Source organism: Sturnira hondurensis, unplaced genomic scaffold, assembly GCF_014824575.4.
Source record: "Sturnira hondurensis isolate 20B ecotype Veracruz unplaced genomic scaffold, ASM1482457v3 Scaffold0006829, whole genome shotgun sequence".
In the NCBI taxonomy this organism is placed as follows: Eukaryota; Metazoa; Chordata; class Mammalia; order Chiroptera; family Phyllostomidae; genus Sturnira; species Sturnira hondurensis.
The window spans coordinates 1,840,001-1,851,546 of NW_028079460.1; positions in this window are offsets into that span (position 1 = coordinate 1,840,001).

The following is an 11,546-nucleotide window of genomic DNA, read 5'->3' on the forward strand; positions in this document are numbered from 1 at the left end:
GGGAGAGAAAGAGAGAGGGGGAGGGAAACATCGATTTGAGAAAGAACACTAATCAGCTTGCCTTCCGTATGTGCTCCAACTGGAGAACAAATCTGCAACCCAGGCATGTGCCCTGACCGGGAATTTAACCAGTGGCCTTTTGGTTTTCCAGCTAATGCCCAACCCACTGAGCCACAATGGCCTGGCTGACCCTCAGTCTTTAGCCACATGTTGCACTGAGGCCCTGAATGTTCAGCAACAGGTTATTCTAATACACAGAAAATTTGGTGGGATGGGAAAATAGGGGTTCAAAGAGAGAGGGGTGTTGGAGGCCAGAGTTGGAACTGGGAGGGGGAATGGAAATCAAAGCTTGTAGCTGCTAGAGGGGTAATGCCAGCTTCTCCATTTCTCCCCTGTTCTTTCACCGATGACGCCCCTACCGTGGAGAGAAGGCCTGTGCTCCACAGACCGGCAGGGAAACAGCAAAGTCCAGCCTGCAGGGCTCTGCAGCCACGTTTTCAACTTGGGGCAGTGTATGTCGAGGTTTAAGATTTTTCTAAAGATGCACAGGCACAGGCAGTTTTCCTGGAACCCATCTGTAGATCCTAAACCTTCTAAAATCGACCTGCCTCAGAACAAGCCTGCAGACAAGGTAGCAGGCTGGTGTCTTCCGTCCTTTCCCTGGGTATTAATGAAAGGGGTTATGGTGCTGCCCTGACTGAATGGTGAAGAACTCATTCACATTTTTGAGAGGGTGGGCACACACTCACACAGGGGTGGGCAAAGGTAGGTTTACAGTTGTTTATATGGGAAAAGACATACAGTTATGATTATTACAGTAGCTTTATTAACTCAGAAGAATGGCACTTAGGTACAATCTCATAATACGTGCTCAAACTTCTGGCCTTCGTCATTTACGCAATCTTGGAGGGTACTCGCTATAATAAATCCTGTGTTTCACATACAACTGTAAACCTACTTTTGCCAACCGCTCTCTCTATGTGTGTGTACACATACACACATATGTATACATACACACATGTATGCATATCTATAATAATTGTGGTAAAAACACATCACAATCTACCCTGAACACATTTTAAGTGTGCATTACAGGACTGTTAGCTGCATGCATAGAACTTTTTCATCTTGCTTGGCTGAGACCACCCACTGAACCACATCTCCCCGCTCCCCCTGCCCCCAGCCCCTGGCAACCAGCATCCTACTTCCTGCTTCTGTGAGTTTGGCTACTTCAGATACTTCACACAAGTGGAATCACTCAGTATTTGTCCTGTGACTGGCTTATTTCACTTAGCATAATCCCAAGTTTTATCCATGTTGTCGCATATGACACAAATTCCTTTTTTTGAGAGGCTAAATAATATTCTATTGTATGTATGGACCACATTTTCTTTATCCATTCATTTGTCCACGGACATTTAGGTTGGTTCTACATATTGGTTGTTGCGGATAAAGTTGGAGCAAACGAGGAAGTGTTAATATGTCTTTGAGACCCTGTTTTCAACTGTTTTGTATATGTACCCAGAAGTGGAATTGCTGGGTCATATTGGTGGGTCATATATTTTAGAACTTTTGAGAAACTTCATACTGTTTTCCATAGGGGCTGCATTGATGTTTTTCGATCTTCTTTCCTCCCTGTCTAAAAGCAATAAAAAGAAAGTCCTTGGGTGAGAATAAAAAGAAACAAAAAAGACTTGTTTTGCAGCCTAACATGTGACCTGTTCTTGAGGATGTTCCACGTGTACCTGGGAAGTGTGTATATTTTGCTGCTGTTGGGTAGCACGTTTGTACATGTCCGTTAGGTCCGTTGGTACACAGCGTTGTCCAATTTCCTCTGCTTCTTTACTAATTTTCTGTCTGGTTGTTCTAATGTGGGGGTTCAGAACAAGCCACCCCAAGGTGGCCTCTGTGGTGTGTGTACTGTTTTGAACTAAAGTCACCTGTAGCCATGGGCTCAAGAGGAACTTCTGCCTCTTTGTTAACTCCCCAGAACTTGAATTAGGAGCCTTGTCCAGAAGAGATTATCAGAGGTAGACCCTTCTGACTTAATTCCAGGGCAGGATAGACTTCTATTTACTAAACATCTATTCTTCTTGTCATCCTTTGAAGCCCCTAAGAGCCTTACCCCATTCCTAGCTCAGAATGTGTTGTAGACCTACCCTGGCTGGTGTCACTCAGTGGTTGAGTGCTGACCTGTGAATTAAAAGGTTGCTGGTTTGATTCTAAGTCAGATTACATACCTGGGCTGTGGGTCAGGTGTCTAGCTGGGGGCTGCGATGTATTTCTTGCATATTGATGTTTTGCTCCCTCTTTCTACCTCCCCTCCCTCTCTCTAAAAATAAATAAATAAAATCTTTAGAAAAAAAAAAGTATGTGCCCTGGCTGGTGTGGCTCAGTGGATTGAGTGTCAGCCTGTGAACCAAAGGGCAACTGTTCAATTCCTAGTCAGGGCACATGCTTGGGTTGCAGGCCAGGTCCCCAGTAGGGGATGCGCAAGAGGCAACCACACAATGATGTTTTTTTCCCTCCTTCCCTCCCCCTCTCTCTAAAAATAAGTAAATAAAATCTTTAAAAATTTTAAATGAAAAGTATGTTATATACCCATTTTCTTTTTCTGTCCCTGAGCCTCTTGTGCAAGTGAGGTCTCTGACTCTCTCATGTATGTGAGCTTCCATATATATGTATGTATTAAATTTGATTATTTCCTCTTGTTAATCTGTTTCATGTCTACTTGATTATTAGATCAGCTGAAGGAGCCTTGAGGGTAGAGGAAGTTTCTTCCTTCCTCCAACATTGTTATATTTATATTATACATATTTATTTATTAATTATTTATTTCGGTTACAGTTGACATTCAATATTATATATATCTAAATGGATAATAGAGGGCATCACACCACTGCAATGTTTAGATGTCATTAAGGACACATTTAAAATAGGCTTAATGGTTTCACTTTAAAAGTCACAATATTTAAAGCATTCCAGAAATTATACACTCTGCAATGATTTAACTTATGATATCTTACCTATGAAATTAAAATACATGTGAGGGAGTACATAGTTTTTCTTAAAAATTTCTTTTTTCAAAAATTTCATTGATTTAATTTTTTACATGTATTTCATTGATTATGCTATTACAATTGTTTCATTTCCTCCCTTTTCCCCCTTTACCCTGTTTTAATCTCCCTCTATGTATTTTTTAAAGATTTTATTTATTTATCTTTTTTAGAGGGGATGGGAAGGAGAGAGGGAGAGAAACACCAATGCATGGTTTCCTTTCACGCGTCCCCTGCTGGGAACTGGCCCACAACCCAAGCATGTGCCCCGACTGGGAATCGAACCGTGATCCCTTGGTTTGCAGGCCCGCACCCAATCCACTGAGCTACACCAGCTAGGGCTTCCTCTATGTATTTTGTACCTATCAATTATGCTTCTTTTTTAAACAAAAGGTTTTATTTATTTATTTTTAGAGAGGGGAAGGAAGGGAGAAAGAGAGGGAGAGAAACATCAATGTGTGTTTGTCTTTCAGACACCCTTTACTGGGTACCTGGCTCACAACCCAGGCATGTGCCCCGACTGGGAAGTGAGTCAGAGACTCTTTGGTTTGTAGTACGGCACTTAGTCCACTGAGCCATAGTAGCCAGGGCCAATTATGCTTCTTATTCCCTGTACTTTTCCCCCCATTCTCCTTCCTTTTCCTCCCCACTGATAACCCTCCAAGTGATCTCCATTTCTGTGATTCTGTTCCTGTTCTAGTTGTTTGCTATTTGCTTTTTTTTTAGGTTCAGGTGTTGATAGTTGTGAGTTTGCTGTCATTTGACTGTTCATAGTTTTGATCTTCTTCTTTTTCTTAGATAAGTCCCTCTAGCATTTCATATAATAAGGGCTTGGTGAGGACAAACTCCTTTAACTTGACTTTATCTGGGAAGCACTTTATCTGCCCTTGCTTTCTAAATGATAGCTCTGATGGATAGAGTAATCTTGAATACAGGTCCTTACCTTTTATGACTTTGAATATTTCTTTCCAGTCCCTTCTTGCCTCTAAGGTTTCTTTTGAGAAATCAGCTGATAGCCTTATGGGCACTCTTTTGTAGGTAACTCTTTTTCTCTTGCTGCTTTTAAGATTTTCTCCTTATCTTCAATCTTGGGTAATTTAATTATGATGTGTCTTGGTGTGCTCCTCTTTGGGTCCAACTTGTTTGGGATTCTCTGAGCTTCCTAGATTTGCATGTCTATTTCCTTTGTCAGATTGGGGAAGTTTTCTTTCATTATTTTTTCAAATAAGTTTTTGATTTCTTGCCTTCCTTTTCTCCTTTTGGCATCCCTGTGATTTGGATGTTGGAATGTTTAAAGTTGTCCCAGAGGTTCCTAAGTCTCTCCTCATTTTTTTTGAAATCTTTTTTTTTTCTATTCTGTTCTGGTTGAATATTTATTTCCCCCTTTGTTCCAAATAGTTTATTTGAATCCCAGTTTTCCCCCCTTCACTGTTAGTTCCCTGTATGTTTTTTCTTATTTCGCTTTGCATAGCTTTCATTTCTTCCTTCATTTTACAGCCATACTCAATCATTTCTGTGAGCATCTTTTTTACCAGTTTTCTGAACTCTGCATCTGATAGATTGGCTATCTCCCTGTTGCTTAGTTCTTTTTCTAGAGTTTTGATTTGTCTTTTCATTTGGGCCAGATTTCTTTGTCTCAGAGCATCTGTTGCATTGTAAGGGGCGAAGCAGTTGGTATTCACCAGAGTGGGGCAACCCACTTCCCTGAGTTGTGGCACTGTACATGGGGGAGGAGTCAGAGAGGGAAGAGTGATGCTTGCTCTGCTCTCAGTTGGCTTTCAGCCACTTCTGCTACCAACAACTGAATCTGGCCCTTCTGTGTCCTTCTGTGGATACCTGGGTGGGTGGGTTTTTGTACATTCTAGGACCCTGTGGGTCTCTCCAATGAATTCTCCTGTGAAGCTGAGAGTTTCTCCCACCACCTCAACCCTCACAGGTTTTTTTAGCCAGAGCTTTTGAGGCTTTATTTTCCTTGGAAAATAAAGGAACCCTGGGTTGTGTGGTCTTCTTTATTTCCCAGTTGTTCCTCCTGGTTTATCCACATGAAAATGCGGGACTGCTCACTCTGCCAGCCACTGCCTCGCCCACTCTGGTCCTCCAGCCACCTCCTTGCTGCAAGTCATCTCCACCTCAGCTGCCTATCTCTGCCTCTCCTACCAGTCTGGATGAATGTTTCTTTTTTAATTCCTTGGTTGTTGTACTTCCATACAGTTTGATTTTCTGGCAGTTGTGGTTATTTTTTGTTTTTAAATTTGTTGTTGTCCTTTTGGTTGTTTGAGGAGGCAAAGTAAATCTATCTACACCTCCATCTTGGCTGGAACCCAAAATTTCTTTAGGGAGCACAGGAGAAAACCCCTCAAAGACCATTTTGCTTTAGAGAGCATTGGGGGCATTGGGGATGTAGAGTGGGGCTACCTGGGTGGGCTTCGGAGGAGGGATGAGCTGAACTGGATTGGAAACGGGAGAGAAGAAGATCAAGTAGGGGGATAAAGGGGCCTTGAAGAACAGGACAGAGACAACAATCAGGTGCCAAGGCCTTGCCACAGTGAAGCAGGTGGCTTCTCCAAGCCACAGAGCAGTCCCTGGATGCCATGAGAAATACTAGAGGCACTTCCTTCCTGCCGCCTCCCTTCCAGTGACTGGCTCCTCATTTTTCAATGTTCTACATTGAATCTTTCTTAAGAGAGAGTGGGTGGGGAGAGTAGTAGGTGAGAGTCTGGTGGGCCAACCCCAGTCCTGTTCCTGAGAACTCTGCTGCTGCTGCTTTAAGAGAAGTGGCTGTGCCCCCTTCAGTTCTCTGGTACATGTCTGGAGCTCAGCACTTCATGCTTTCAAGACTTCAGAATAGCTGGCAGGAAATAAGAGAGCATGTGACCCCAGTTAGAAGACCGTTTCTAGGAGACTTAAGTTCCAACCTAAAGTGTTGGGGAAAACACTGAGCTCCAGTGGAGGTCAGAGAATCTTAACAACAGTCAGGACTTGTGATTCAGGGCCTAAAGCCAGATAGGCCCCAGAGGGACAAAAGCTGCCACTGCAGGCCAGGCAGCTCAGCCTGAGACCTCCCTGGGGAGTGGTGAGGCCAGAGAAGGGGAAGTGTTTTTCCTTCACCCAGGAGTCCAGGGACCAGACAGCCTGAGCCGGGCCTGAGCAGAGCAGGGGACAGAGTGTCAGAAGTAGGCCCCACAGTAGTACTGAGGAGGGTCTTTCTGTCTGGGATCTCACATGGGCCTGACCTAGTATTTAAACCACTTGGGTCTAAGGTGGTGGGTGCCCAATAAATTTTGCCTGTCAAACCCATCTGTAGCCAGATTTGTCATTCCTTAGGATGAAAACCTGGTTTATTTTGCTATATTAGGGTAGGAAACCAAAAACCACCTGTGTCAGCTTTTGTACTTCCTGTACATTTGGTTTTTCTTTTAATTTAGATTTCTAGTAATTCTGTTACAGAACAGACTCAAGGGGGGGAGTGTATGATATACTATTACTTAAAGGACCCCCCACTAGGTTCACTATGCCAGCAGCCAGAGGAAAGAGTGTCTCAATGCCAGAGATTTGTGAAAAGGAAAGGAAATGTTTGTTTAAAGCTATACAGACTTAGAGTAGTGACTTAATATCTTCTTTAAAATATTAAAGTCCTTAGGATACCCACAGACACACACAGTCCTTCCTTCTCCCTCTGTCCTAATCTGGGTAGCGTATCTCAGGAAAGGAAGTAGAAGTCCATGATTTGAGTTCCTGGCACCATCAGCTGTGTTGCCACCACGATCTCCAGTTAATCCAAAGCCATATGGCACCTCCTCATGGCCCACCAGCAAGAGTCCTTTCACCTCTTTTCTTTTAGGAAAAGTCTCTCCTGCTTCCTAAGCCATGTGGCAAAAGCGAGCACCCCAAAGCCACATGGTCCCCACTCTTGCCAAAGCTGCAGGGTCCCCACTCTGCCAAAGCCGCATAGATCCCCCCTTTCCACTGCCACAGCTGTGTGGTCCTCCCGTGCATGGCTGCTGCGTCTGGGTTTAAATCCCCACGCCAATCTTCCTCTGCAGCCCCATTTCCGATTCCTCCTACAGTTGGCTACACCTGCCAGCATTCCTCTATTCTTCCAGCTTCACCAGGCTGCCATAGTGAATCTGGGCAGGTGTGGTCTCATGGCGTGGAGCCAGTCTTCCCCAAGCTCCCACACAGGCGCTATAACCAGGGAGATCTGCCTCCCAGTTACATCTTGGGTGGAAGTCACTTCCATCCCCCTGGCTCAAGGCATGGCCACAGCTATTTAACATATCTATGCAACCAGTTAAAAGTTATAGGTATGTTAAATGCCCATGCCAGGGGTTAGCTGCAAAGCTGTGGCTGTACAGGGTCCTGCTCCATGTGTCCCTTTCCCCAACTCAAACCTGTTGTGAGGGAGGAGGGAGGACATTCTATATATTTTTCTAATATTTTCTGGACACCTTGAGTTTTGGATCCCATTTTAAATCCCTATTTGGCCCCCCCTCTTGGCTATGACCTGTTACAATTCCTTTTGAAAAAGTAAACAATTCTTTCTATTTGTCCAATGTTAAAAGTTTTAAAAACACTTTCTCATTCAAGTCTCATTGGTCCTCCTGACAGCCCTGTGAAACAGAAATCATGATCACATTTTACAGATGAAGATATCAGAGCTGCTGTGACTTAGCCAAGGACACACTGCTGATGACCATCAGCTCTGTGACTCAGACCATCTTTTACTAACTCTGTGGACTGCTTGAAGGGCAGAGGCTCTTGCTATGTCTTAGTTCCAATAGCTATGAAGGGCCAAGAGTGCCCTTTACATGCCCTGTATGGTGACTGTGGTTGCTTCTGTGGAGACTCATTTGTTCATTCATTCATTCAGAATAGTACCTTGTAGGTGCCATTCAAAGTAGACGCTGCAATAAAAAGAATAGCGACATATATATTTTCTGATTTTATGGGGCTTTCAGTTTAGAGGTAGAGGAGAAGAGAGCAACTACACACATGATCACACAAACAAGTAGATAATTACAAACTAAGAGAACATTGGAGGGGTCACAGCTGTGGTAATTTCTAACAAAGAACCTGACTTAGACCGGGAGTGGAGCATAGCCTTCTGGAAGTGACACTTGAGCTGAAATCTGCGAGATGAACAGATGTTGTCCAGAAAGAGAAGAGGTGAGAGTGGAGTTGGCGGAAAGAAGGGCTTCTCATCATATGTAAAGGCCCTGAGTCACTGAGGGAAAGTGAGTGTGGGTAAAGCCAAAGAGCAAGGTGGAGACAAGAGAAAAGGCCGGACAGGCGGGCAGGATCTTGGGAGACATGTTAAGGATTGGTAGCCACTAAATATTTTTTTTTCAGTGATATGAGTACATGTGTGTGCACTTGTTTGTGTGACATCATCAGGTTTGCATTTTGAATAAATCTTCATTTTCAATACGGAAAAGAGAAGGGGGCGGAGTAGATGAAGAAAGACTGATGAGGATGTAATTTTAAGGAAATAATAGCTCATTTTAAACCAAGTGTTTAATTTATACCAGGTGCTGTTCTGAGTATTTTATATGTGTTAACTCCCCACGATGCCAGGAAGGAAGTGCTTCTATTATTTCCATTTTGCAGATAGGGAAACCAAGACACCGAGAAATTACAAAACTTGCTGGAGATGATAAAACTGATAAGGGCTAGAATCCAGGAAGTCTGATTTTAGGGCTGCTGCTCTTAACTGCAGCTGCCTCCTGAGCTGGGGTGGTGAAAGTGGACACTCATCCCCTCATTCAGCATGTACGTGTTTAGTAGTTACGATGTCCAGGCACTGTTCTAACTCTGTCCTCGTGGCGCTTGTGGTCTATCCAGGTGGAGACGTCGTATGGTGTGTAAAGGGGAACGAAGCAGGTGAAAAAAACAGTGAGCTCTGGGGAATGAGGTAGTGGGGAGATGTGAGGAGGGGGTAGATTTGTGAGAGACTTAGGCTATAAAATGGGGAGGTCTTGAGGGACTGGATATGATGGACCAGGGAGAGGAAGAGGCCCAGATTGTTGGGGGAGGGGGTGGGTATGTAGATATCGGAAGTTTAGTTGTAGACATTCCTTTAAACTAGTTATGTGGGAATATCGAAGAAGTAGTTGGATATACATATCTATAGTTCAGAGGGGCTAGATTGGCAGCTTGAATCAGAAACATACAGATAGAAACCTATGCATTGGGCATGGATAAACTTGCTGAGGGATAGAGCATGGAGTAAGAACAGGAGAGGTTTTGCCTAAAAAGCATCTCTAAGATAAACAAATAAATAAGTAAATAGCATCTCTAATTCTGACACCAATTCCAATTCCGCTGTATTTTTCCCCCTATGCCAAAGCAATTTCTCCACCAGCGAGGTGTCTTACAATCCAACTCAATTCTGACACAAGCTGTCTGAACATAGTGTAGATCCCACAGGTTAAGGGCTTAGTCTTATTGAATGCACATTCACTTCTGCTGCCAAACGCAAGTCCAGGTCGCTACCTGTGCTTCTGACTGATTGGCTATTATCGGAGATTCCCACGACCTTCTCTTTGAGTTCGATTAGTTTGCTACGGTGGCTCACAGAACTCAGGGAAACAGTTTACTTACTAGATAACTGGTATTATAAAGTGATATAACTCAGGAACAGTCAGCGGGAAGAGATGATATGGCAAACTCTGTGGGAAAGGGTGCATGTCTCCCGGGTGTGGCACAGCTCTGAATCTCCGAATCAAACTAGAGGTTTGATCCAGTTCACCAACCCAGAGTTCTCTGGACACTGACCTTTTTCTCCTTTTTGGGGGAACACTTTTCTCTTTTATTAAATGCAAGCTTTATTACACAGGTATGATTGATTAAATCATTGGACAGTGAGGATCATTCAACCTCATGCCCCCTCTCGAGAGTTTTAATCGTCTAATCACAGAGCTGGTTTCCATGGCAACCCGCCTTCATCCACCGTCACTTCATTAACATGAACTGAGTTGTGTTTGAGAGGGTTTTGTTATAAATATCGTTTATAAAACACCTTTATTGCTTTTATCACTTAGAAATTCCAAGGGTTTTGAGAGCTCTGTGCCAGAAATGGGACCACCAAATACATATTTCTTATTATAAATCACAATATCACAGCATCTCAAGCTTACCATGTCCCAAACTACCACCTTTTGTTTGCCCTCAATCTGCTCTTCCCGTGCTTTCCTCACTCTCAAGTCAATTGGTAACTTCATTCTCCCAAAGTTGAGGACTGAAACCTGGAGCCATGTTCAGTTCTATTAACAACAAAAAAACAACAACAACAACAACAACAAAAAACAGAGAGAGAGAGGGAGAGAGGTGCAAGGTGAGAGGCAATAAGCATTTATTTGAGATCAAAAAGAATAACTATTTGAGAAGCACTGATGCAGGCAACAACTCAAAAAGTGTTCCCATTAGGGGGTGAAGGCAAAGGTTTTTTAATATGAGAATGGGCAAGGGGATAATTAATACATCAATGAAAGGAAGGAATTTTTATAGGTGCAGATAGGCTAACACAGTGAAGCTCATTCTAAAGAATACGTTGCCCTGGAAGGCAGCTCAGTTAGTTAGACTGTCATCTCAATATGCCAAGGTTTTGGGCTTGATCCCTTGTCAGGGCACATACAAGAATCACCCAGTGAATGCATAAATAAGTGGAACAACAAAATGTTTCTCTCTCCCTCTCTAAAAATCAAAGTTAAAAAAATAAAGAATGGCTCCAGCTGCTGTTGCTCAGTGGATTGAGTGCCAGCCTGTGAACCAAAGAGTTGCTGGTTAAGTTCCCAGTCAGGGCACATGCCTGGGTTGCAGGCCAGGTCTCCAGTGGGAGGGGCGTGCAAGAGGCAACCACACATTGATGTTTCTCTCCCTCTCTTTCTCTCTCCCTCCCCCTCTTTCTAAAATAAATAAATAAAATCTTAAAAGAAACGATGGAAAAATAAAAAAGAAAGTAGAGAAATGATGGGTACCTAGAAATACTAAAATGATTTAAAAATATTGATTTGAGAGAGAGAAACATTGAGTGAGAGAAACATCAGTCAGATTCCTCACATATTCCCCGACTGCGAATCGAACCGACAACATTTTGGTGTATAGAACAACACTCCAACCAGCTGAGCCACCTGGCCAGGGAAGTTCTTTCATGTATTTGAAGAAGACTGGGAACACTGAATGCTTTACTTGTTATTATTATTTTTTTACATTCATAGGGTTTCTTTCCAGTGTGAAACATTTGGTGTCCTGGTAAGGAATTATAGTGTCTGAAACTCCTTTGACAGGTTTGTAAGGAACTGGAATATCTTAAGGTCTTTCCACATTCCTTACATTCATAGAGTTTCTCTGCACCGTGATTTCTATATCTTCAAGGATGACTGGGATACCTGAATACTTTATTGCACTTTTTTTACACTGATAAGTCTCTTCATTGTGGGTTTTTAAAAAATTTTCACCTGAAGACATTTTTTTCATTGCTTTTTTAGAGCG